Source organism: Cajanus cajan, chromosome 3 (genome assembly GCF_000230855.2).
Source record: "Cajanus cajan strain Asha chromosome 3, NIPB_CcT2T_4, whole genome shotgun sequence".
NCBI classification, from domain to species: Eukaryota; Viridiplantae; Streptophyta; class Magnoliopsida; order Fabales; family Fabaceae; genus Cajanus; species Cajanus cajan.
This window is the reverse complement of record NC_138519.1, coordinates 48,182,283-48,193,056: the sequence shown is the minus strand read 5'-3', so window position 1 is coordinate 48,193,056 and position 10,774 is coordinate 48,182,283. Positions and strand designations below refer to the sequence as shown.

Genomic DNA, 10,774 nt, shown 5'->3' with positions numbered 1-10,774 from the left:
GGGTACTTATATAAAGAGGGAAGAATTTGTATACCCCAAGGATCTATAAGAAAACTCCTTGTTCAAGAAAGTCATGAGGGTGGTCTCATGGGGCACTTTGGAGTTGAAAAGACTCTAAGTTTTCTAAAAGAAAAATTCTTTTGGCCCCATATGAGAAGGGATGTTGAGAGGTTTTGCTCTAGATGTATAGCTTGTTTACAAGCAAAGTCTAAAGTAATGCCTCATGGCATCTATACACCCTTGCCTGTTGCTAACTCTCCATGGGTTGATATCAGTATGGATTTTATTTTGGGCTTGCCCAAGACCCAGAGAGGCATGGATTCTATTTTTGTGGTAGTGGACAGATTTAGTAAAATGGCCCACTTTATACCCTGCCACAAAATAGATGATGCAAGCAACATAGCAAGACTCTTTTTCAAGGAAGTGGTTAGACTTCATGGTCTTCCCAAAACCATTGTTTCAGATAGGGATACAAAGTTCCTTAGCCATTTTTGGAAAACTCTTTGGAGTAGGCTAGGAACTAAATTACTTTTCTCTACTACTTGTCACCCACAGACAGATGGGCAAACAGAAGTAGTTAATAGATCCCTATCTACAATGTTAAGGGCAGTCCTTAAGGGTAACCATAAGTCTTGGGATGAGTACTTGCCCCACATTGAATTTGCTTATAATAGGGTAGTCCATAAGACTACCAAAATCTCACCTTTTGAGGTTGTGTATGGTTTTAACCCTCTCACTCCTTTAGACCTAATACCTCTACCAGATTCTTCTCATTACTTTCATAAAGAAGGGGTATCTAGGGCTGACTTTATTAAGAAATTACATGAGAAGGTTAAAATTCATATACAACAACAAAATGAGAGAACTGCTTTAGAAAGAAGCAAGGGAAAAAAAACCCTCATTTTTGAGGAAGGGGATTGGGTTTGGCTTCACTTGAGAAAGGAAAGGTTTCCTTCTCAAAGAAAGTCAAAACTCAACCCAAGAGGAGATGGTCCCTTCCAAGTCCTCCAAAGAATTAATGATAATGCTTACAGGTTAGATCTTCCTAGTGATTATGGAGTAAGTAACACTTTTAATATAAGTGATCTTATTCCCTTTGCAGGTTATGATGAGGAAGAAGAACCTACAGATTTGAGGACAAATCCTTCTCAAGAAGGAGGGGATGATAGACCATGGGCCAAGGGCCCAGTGACCAGAGCTATGGCTAGGAGGATACAGGAAGAGCTGGATCTTGAGAAGACTAATGGGCTTGTTAGGCCCAAGATAATCTTCACTTGGAATGCTCTATCATGAAGAGAAGGCCTAGTTCTATTTGTTCATATTGTACAGTTTATACATAGTCTATTGTATAGGTTATTTTTGCCTTTGTATTTGAGAGGCACTTTATTTGCTTTTTCCTATTATGTGTATATTGTTTTTAAGGTAGGTTACTTGGAGAGTTTAGCTCCATTTAACCTCCCTAGATGATACATTCATTTTATATTTTTTCAGTAGGGAAAAGGGGGTGACATTTAGCAATGCTTGAGGGTGTGCTTAGAAATTGGGCCTGAATTGGGCCTAGGCAAAATTTTGCATATTGGACTCATTTTGCTCCTAATTTTTCATAGATTTGATTTAGCTAGGTCTCATCATCATATGATGAACCTAACTAAACCAAATCAAAGTTTTTCAAATTAAATCATGGAGCCATTTTTGTCCAAAGCCGCCTAGCTCATATGCTTCTCATTTGGCCGAATTTCTCAAGCTTCACCTCTTGGTTTTGAAGCTTGTCTTGCAAGCTTCTAAACCAAGGGAGGTTAAGCTTACCTTACCATGGTTCTTAAGTGAACCATGGTCAAGGTTAGCTTCTCCTAGAAGCTAGCTAAACCGTGGGAGTTTAAGTTAATCCTACCATGGTTCCTAGTGAACCATGGTTAAGGTTAGCTTCTCCTACAAGCTACCTCTCCCTATATATTTGATTTCTACACTTTGTAAGACACTTTTGAACATTTTTGAGAATGAAATCTGAATTTTCTCTCAATCAAGAGTCACCTAGAAACCGTGGAGAACTATCTCTTTAGGTTTCCCTCAAGGTTCCTTCTACCTTGTCTTGGTTCATCAAACTTCTCTATCCAAGAGAAGTAACCGAACCTCCTTCATAGACTTCACCTCCTTTGAAGCTTCTTCAATGGAGATTTCCGAGATTTCAAGGAGTCAACCTCAAAAGCATCACGGTCCAAGCATGGAACAAGTGGAGAACATCAATCTCCTTCACTTATGTGAGGACCAACTCAAAATGAAAGTCAAAAGAGAGGGAGAAGAAAAAAAAAGTAGAAAAAAAAAAGAAAGAAAAAAAAAGACCTTTCCCTTAAGAATAAAGAAGGGGAAGAGAAGGTGCCAAGTTTAGAGGCAAGTGTCCCCTCTAAAGAAGTCGTCCACAAAAGTGTTCTATCCCTTAAAAATGACATCAAAAAAACACTTTTGATTGAACAACCTTTGTACCTTCTCTATTTCAAAGAGACACTTGCTGCCACTAGTCATGAGCTTGAGTCTCTACCTCAAGAGGTTCAAAAACATTTAAAGGAGTTTGATGACCTATTTCCTCAAGAAGTTCCAAGTGGACTTCCACCCTTAAGAGGAATAGAACATCAAATAGACCTCATACCGGGTTCTAGTCTTCCTAATAGGCCCGCCTATAGGACTAACCCTCAAGAAACCAAGGAGATAGAAGCTCAAGTTGATGACTTGTTGAAGAAGGGTTGGGTTCAAAAGAGCCTTAGCCCTTATGCCGTCCCCGTTCTCTTGGTGCCTAAGAAAGATGGCAAATGAAGGATGTGCACTGATTGTAGAGCCATCAATAACATAACAATAAAATATAAGCACCCAATCCCTAGGCTAGATGATATGTTAGATGAATTTCATGGGGCCATCATATTTTCCAAGATTGACCTTAAAAGTGGTTATCACCAAATTCGAATCAAAGAGGGTGATGAGTGGAAAACCGCTTTTAAGACCAAATTTGGTTTATATGAGTGGTTAGTGATGCCATTCGACCTCACTAATGCTCCTAGTACTTTCATGCGCCTAATGAATCATATTCTTAGGGATTGCATAGGAAAATTTGTGGTTGTCTACTTTGATGACATCCTTGTGTATAGTAAGACCTTAGATGAACATCTTAGACATCTAAGGCAAGTCCTAATAATTCTTAGAGTCAACCACCTCTATGCCAACCTTGAAAAATGTATTTTTTGTCAAGAACAAGTAAATTTTTTGGGCTTCATTGTTGATGAAGAGGGAGTACAAGTTGACTCCGAGAAAATAAAAGGCTATCCAAGAATGGCCCACCCCAAAGAGTGTTGGAGAAGTTAGAAGTTTTCATGGCTTAGCTAGCTTCTATAGAAGGTTTGTAAAAGACTTCTCCACACTTGCATCCCCTCTTAATGAGCTTGTTAAGAAGGATGTACCATTCCTTTGGGGTGAAGCCCAAGAAAAAGCTTTCAAAACCCTAAAAGAGAAACTCACCAATGCACCTATTCTAGCTCTACCAAATTTTGACCAAACCTTTGAGCTAGAATGTGATGCATCCGGTCTAGGCATAGGTGTTGTGTTACTTCAAGGAGGTCACCCCATTGCTTACTTTAGTGAAAAACTTCGTGGGGCCACCTTGAATTATCCCACCTATGACAAGGAACTCTATGCCCTCATAAGAGCTCTACAAGTTTGGGAGCACTACTTAGTGACTAAAGAATTTGTTATTCACACCGACCATGAGTCACTCAAGTATCTTAGAGGGCAAGGGAAGTTAAATAAAAGGCATGCAAAGTGGGTGGAATATCTTGAACAATTCCCCTACATCATCAAATATAAGAAGGGAAAGAGCAATGTGGTAGCCGACACTCTTTCAAGGAGGCATACCTTACTCTCCACCTTAGGAACACAAATACTTGGCTTTGATGATGTAAAGGAATTGTACGAGCTTGATTTAGACTTCCAAACCACTTATGCCATATTTCTCCAAAAGCCTTTTGTTAGATTCTATCTCCTTGAGGAGTATCTTTTTAGAATGGGCAAACTTTGCATACCTGATGGAAATCTAATCCCCAAGGATCCCTTTGGAAGAGGTAAGACCAAGAAGGGTGAAGGGTGATCCAAGGATGCTCACACTTGAAGACCATTGGGCCTTTAACTAGGTCCATGGTTAGGAGGCTAGAGGAGGCTTCTAGAGAGGAGGTGTGATGGAGCTAAGTTGAAGAAGATTGATGAACTTCAACTCCTCCATGCTTGGACCGAATGTTCGTGAGGTTAATCCTTTGGAGAAGCTTGAATCTCCATGAAAGAAGCTTCCATGGAGGAGAAGCCTTGAAGAGATGGTTCGGCCACTTCTAGTTAGGGTAGAAGATTGAGGAACCAAAACAAAGGTTGAAGAACCTTTGAGGGAAACCTAGAGTGGAGGTGCTCACGGTTTTGGTGACTCTTGTTTGAGAGAGAAAATTCAGAGTTTATTTCTCAAATATGACAAAAGTGAGTACAAGTGTAGGAAAATCAAATATATAGGGAATAGTAGCTTGTAGGAGAAGTTATCCCTAACCATGGTTCATTAAGAACCATGGTAGGATTAACTTAAACTCCTACGGTTTAGCTAGCTTCTAGGAGAAGCTAAACCTTGACCATGGTTCTTTTAGGAACCAAGGTAAGGTTAAGCTAACCTTGCTTGAGTTTAGAAGCTTGCAAGACAAGCTTCAAACTCAAGCAAGAATGCTTGAAAAATTCGGCCAAGGAGAAGGAAGTAAGCTAGGCGGCCCATGGTTCAAATTGCTCCTTGATTTAATTTGAAATTCTTTGATTTGGTTTAGTTAGGTTCATCATATGATGATGAAACCTAGCTAAATCAAATCTATGAAAAATTAGGAGCAAAATGAGTCCAATATGTAAAATTTTGCCTAGGCCCAACTCTGGCCCAATTTCTAAGCACACTCCCTAACTTTGCTAAATGTCACCCCCTTTTTCCTACTGAAAAAATAAAGAATGAGTGTGTCAACTAGGGAGGTTACTTGGAGTTAAACTCTCCAAGTAACCTACCTCAAAATCAATATACAAACACTAGAAAAAGCTAGTAAAGTGCCTCACAAATACAAAGGCAAAAATAACCTATACACAAGACTATGTATAAACTGTACAATATAAACAAGTAGAACTAAGGCCTTCTCTTCATGATAGAGCATTCCAAGTGAAGATTATCTTGGGCCTGACAAGCCCATTAGTCTTCTCTAGATCCAGCTCTTCCTGTATCCTCCTAGCCATAGCTCTGGTCACTAGGCCCTTGGCCCATGGTCTATCAAGGTGCTTCTTAGACCTATGCTCAATATGAGTATTGAGTATGATTCCTCTTGTTAGTCTCATAGTCTCTATTGTAAATACATTGTATAGTTTGATTTCTTGTACCTTGTATATAGTAGATACTTGTATAGGTGTATTTTTGCCTTTGTATTTGTGAGGCACTTTATTTCCTTTTTAGTAGCTATTGTATATTGCTTCTAGGGTAGGTTACTTGGGCACTTTGACTCCATTTAACCTAACCTAGAAATACATTCTTTTCTTAGTTTTCTAGTAGTAGGATTGGGAGTGGCATTAGCAAGCTAGAGAGTGCCATTAGCAAGCTAGAGAATGTTACTAGCAATTTAGCCAAAAGGTGGTCCTAGGCTAAAATTTACATATTGTACTACAAAAAAAATACAAAATAGCGACCGAAATTTATCGGTCGCTATTTTGCGACCGACTAAAATAGCGACCGAATTTTTTTAGTAGCTATTTTGCGACCGAATTAGCGACCGATTAGAGTGGTAGCGAGAAAATCGGTCGCTGTTTAATTATTTTTCATGAAAACATAGATTGCGACGGAATTAGCGACAAATATTGAAAAAATTATTAAAAAAAATTGCGACCGAATTTAATTCGGTCACTAATCCTAACTTTTGAATTTTTTTAGCGACCGATTACATTTCGGTAGCAATATATAATTAAAACTTAGCGACCGAATTCAAATTGGTCGCTAAATTTTTTGTATTAAATTAACGTAGCGACCGAATTCAAATCGGTCGCTAAATTCTTTGTATTAGATTTTGAACCGATGTGGCTTTCCTTTATGAATATAAATATATTTTCACTAAAAGTACACAGCCAGTTTCGAACCCTGGTCATGTGAGTGAAGGGCCAACCACAATACCGCTGCGCTAATTTGATTTCTTAGTTTACTACTAAAAGTAATTTATATATATATATATATATAAAATACAGAAGCTTATGATTTTTATTATCTTATAATTTAATATTGGATTTCTTTTGATTATAAAACATAGTAAATAAAATCTAAAAATTTTTTTGATAAAAATATTTAATAAATTTTAATATATAATAAATTTAATATCAAAATATTTATCTAGATTTAAGTTATAATTATTATAATCTTTTGATTTAATATTAGATATCTTTTGATTATAAAATATAATAAATAAAATCTAAAATCTGTAGCAATTTTTTTATACAAATATTTAATATCAGAATATTTATTATAATTTTAGTTATGATTTTTATAATATTTTGATTTAATACTGAATTTCTTTTGATTATAATATTTTAATGTGTTTTATTTGAAATATCAATTAAAATATTTTATTATCTTTTCATTTTAATTTATTGTAAAATAATTAAAATATTTAATTTAGTATCATTAAAAAAATAACCATTATGAAATTAAATTTATTTAATTTTATTATTTATTATAATACTTTTAGTCACTGTATTGATAAAAAAATAATTTTAATTAAAATATATTTTAAAATTTTAGTTAATTCATTATCATTCACTTAGTTTATTAAAAAGTGATAAAATATAATTTATTTTCAATTAATTTAATAAAATAAAAACTTTAAAATATATATTTAAAATCTATAACAATTTCTTAAATAGAAATATTTAATTAATTATAATATATACTAAATTTAATATCAGAAAATTTATTATAGTTATAATTTTTATTATCTTTTGATTTAATATATCTTTTGATTTGTACCCAAAAAAAAATGTTCTTAATTTTTTTTTTCAATTTATGTTTTTAGACTAAAATTTTTATTTAGTTTTAGTCTTTGAATTTTTTTTTTTAATAAACATGTCAAAATTTAAAATGTTAACAGTAGAAAAAATTAAGTAGTAAAAAATCTATATAATTCCTCTTTTTTCATTATTATCATTAAAATTATTGAGATTGCATTGTTTTTAGTCTTTACCTAATTAATTAATGTATTTCTACTTAGGTTATTCTTATAAAAGTAATTAATGCCACAAATAATTTGGAAAAGATCTTATAAAAAGGATTAAGAAAGTTTTAGGGGAGGGTTTTCTACGAATAAAGGTTGAAATATATGAATTTTATTTTTAATTCTTATAGTGAAAAATATTTCATTTTAGCACCTAATCATATTATTTTTCAATTCTTTTTAATTTTTATATTATTATAAAATTTATCTTTTAGTTCCTATAATAAATAGGTGACAGTGATTAAAAGAAAAAAAATGTATAAATGACTAAAATTGTTTTTAATTGTAGAAATTGAAAAATAAAATTTATGAAATTACTAAATAGGTATTTAAATCTTATAAAAGTCATTAGGGTAGTATAACACAATTATGGACAATGAATGAGTGCTTGGGTACAAAGGGGCCATGGGCTTTCGGCCCAAATCAGGGAAGAAAAAAAAGGAGTTTCGGTTCGAAATTACACTCGTTTCACTGCGAGAGTGAAGGGGCCAGAAACAGTTGCTTCTCTTCGAAGCTCAAAACTTAAACCCTAGTTCTCCCTCTCTTTCTCTTTTTGCGTCTTCAACCATGTCCGCGATACTGGTAATCTCTCTCTTTCTCCCTTTCACTCTCTCACTCTGTTAAATCGTTCCCCTTTTCCTCTGTTAAATCGTTCCAACGCTCCCTCGCCGGCCACCACACCTCCTCTGTTAAATCGTTCCCCTTTTCCTCTGGAGATTCCATCGCTTCTCGCCTTTTCCTCTTCGCTTCGCCGGCGTTGGAGGGTCAGTAATGTGCTTTTTCTCTCTCTCCTTTTATTCCTTTACCCTAACTTTTAATTTTGATTAAATGTTTGTTGATATCTTGTATTTGTTGAGTGCAGTACATCATGGTTCTTTTATGCCATGTTCAAACTTGAATGTCAATAAATGGGAGATTGTAATTATTTTAATTCTATAAAACCTGGTTATTAGATTGTTGATAGCTTTTATCCCAATCAACCTTGTAAATGTATTCAGGTGATAATGCCTCAATTGGGCTTAAGCTATATGTCAACATGGGTAACGAGTGGAATAAGAAGTGTGTGGTACTCTGATTCTTTTCTTTTTGTTTTTGAACAATCCATATTTTATTGAAAATATCTAGTAGTTGGTAACCTTACTTTATTCAATTTAATGATTATGGTGCATTTAGTTATATTTGCGTTGCTATTACAAAATAACTGCTGCTTGTGTGAACTCTAAGTTTGCAACTTGTGTTTTACGTACTTGAATTCAAATTATCTACTTATCCTCTTATGATTTGTACGTATGTCTGTTGCACAGGTGGAAGAAATAAAATTAAAGCCTGTGATTGCATTTGATTGTGGTAAGTTCTGTTTTGGCATTTTTTTCATTCAGATGGAATTGTGCTAAAGACCAAATTTATAAATGGAACTTCAACTAATGACTTGATGTTTATATGAATTGCTTCTTTTGATTTGTTAAAAGCATAAATGAAGTTGAACCGATAAATGATTGATGGTTATATAACCATAGGTTTACACATAGGCTTCTTTTTATAATAATTACTTTAAACATTATAAAAATTATGACTAGTTAGAAATCTTTATACTGACTGTGTATAAATATTAAACTTTTTAAGCATTGACTAATTAGAAGCCTCGCATACAATACTTATGCCAACTTTCTAGAGAAGCTTACATGACAGCTCCTAATTTCTGTGAATTTCGCCAACAAAGTGTTACTATGTTCCAGGGATTTGTCACACAACGAGTTGGAAGGACCTCTGCCTGAATTTCTGGCAAAATTGCCAAAGTTAAAAGTTCTGTAAGTTTGAATCTTTGTTAGAACTACTAAATTGATAATTAATTTTCCCAGCCAGACACTTGGATAACATATAATTTATGATTTATTGTCTTTGCAGTAATCTGACAGGGAACAAGCTTTCTGGTCCAATTCCTAAGGCTCTCAAGGATAAGGCAGATAAAGCTTTGCAATTAAGGTTTGTAGAATAATATTTTATATTGAAGGAATATTATATGATATCTCCAAAATAATTTATTCAAGTAGATAATCCCGCATGTTGTATGTTCTGTTACATACTTAACAATAAAAAGATAATTTATCTGTCATCATTTCTTAGTTCCTTATATATAATACACTTTGTGTATATATTTTTAAATTAATAGACTAACTTACACATAGCCCAGTTTTTTTTAGTTTGTACGCAGAATTAATATTCATTTTTTTTTTATGTCAGTTGATGGTGTTGACTATAGATAATGGAATTGTTTAATATTTGCTTCTGTTCCTGGATGTGATGTGTTTGTTGGTAGTCTTACCTTTGTGTATGTTCAGGGGACTCGTGATTTTGCTAAAGAACAAATGACAATTAGAAAGATATTAGAAATTACTATTTTTTTTAGTATTGTATCTATAATTTGTGATTCTGATTAGTGGTAAAATTTTAACTAAAATTTATGATTTTGAATCAATAATTAAAAGTGTTACAGTGAGTGTTCTCTTCCCAATTAATTTTATAACTCTAAGAAGGGTTTAAATATATCAATTGTGGATTTTGTTGTCTTAAATTATTTGCTGAATTATTTGCTGCAAAATAACAATTATTTGCTGAATTAAAATCAAAGAATATGTTGTCTTGAAATTTTTGTTGAAATAATATTTTTTATTTTTTTAGGAGAAATATAAGGAGCATCTAATTGAAGTAAAGCAACAAGCTACACAGGATGACATAGAGGGCTCTGCTTCTACTTGTATTAGTGATAATGAAGTTTATTTGCAGGTGGTTAAAAAGAATCAGAAGGGAAACTTGTATGGGCTTGCTAGATTGACCGAATGACATAGCAGAAGACCCTTAATTAAGCTTCTTTATTTTACTTGTTTCGGGATATTTTATTGTATTTCACTATTACTTTGTTGAAGTTTAAACGTTTTATGTTATTATTGTGTTTTTAGCATACTATATTGACATAAATATAAATTTACATCGATGAGATTATGTCTTTTAGTATGTTCTAGTTTATTATTATAAATTGTGTAATAAATATATTGTTAATTTCATATTCGTTAACAGGTATAAATTTATAATTCAAAAAGAATTTAAAAATACTGGTTAGCATTAGCGATCAAAAGAATTTGTAGCTAATTCAAGTTTTTAGCGATCGAAATAGCGATCGAAATAATTCGTAGCTAATTTAAGTTTTAGCGACCGAAATAGCGACCGAAATAATACGTAGCTAATTCAAGTTTTTAGCGACCGAAATAGCGACCGAACTAATTCGTAGCTAATACAAGCTTTTAGCGACTGAAATAGTGACCAAAATAATTTGTAGCTATTTTTAATTTTTAGCGACTGAAATAGCGACCGAATTTATTCATAGCTATTTCAGTTTTTTAGCGACCGATTTAGAGACTGATTTTTAAAATGTTTTTATTAAATAAATAAAAAATATATAGCGACGGAAATTGCAACCAAAA

The 10,774-nt window shown here is 33.4% G+C and overlaps 1 long non-coding RNA gene across 1 annotated transcript; it reads left to right on the top strand.

The window, feature by feature from the left end:
- The first annotated feature begins 7,277 nt into the window (after positions 1-7,277).
- LOC145956565 (uncharacterized) lies at positions 7,278-10,452 on the top strand. The gene is made up of 5 exons (XR_014432810.1): positions 7,278-8,059; positions 8,600-8,642; positions 9,032-9,103; positions 9,201-9,278; positions 9,975-10,452. It is a non-coding gene; the product is annotated as an uncharacterized LOC145956565 (long non-coding RNA).
- The last annotated feature ends 322 nt before the right edge of the window (positions 10,453-10,774 follow it).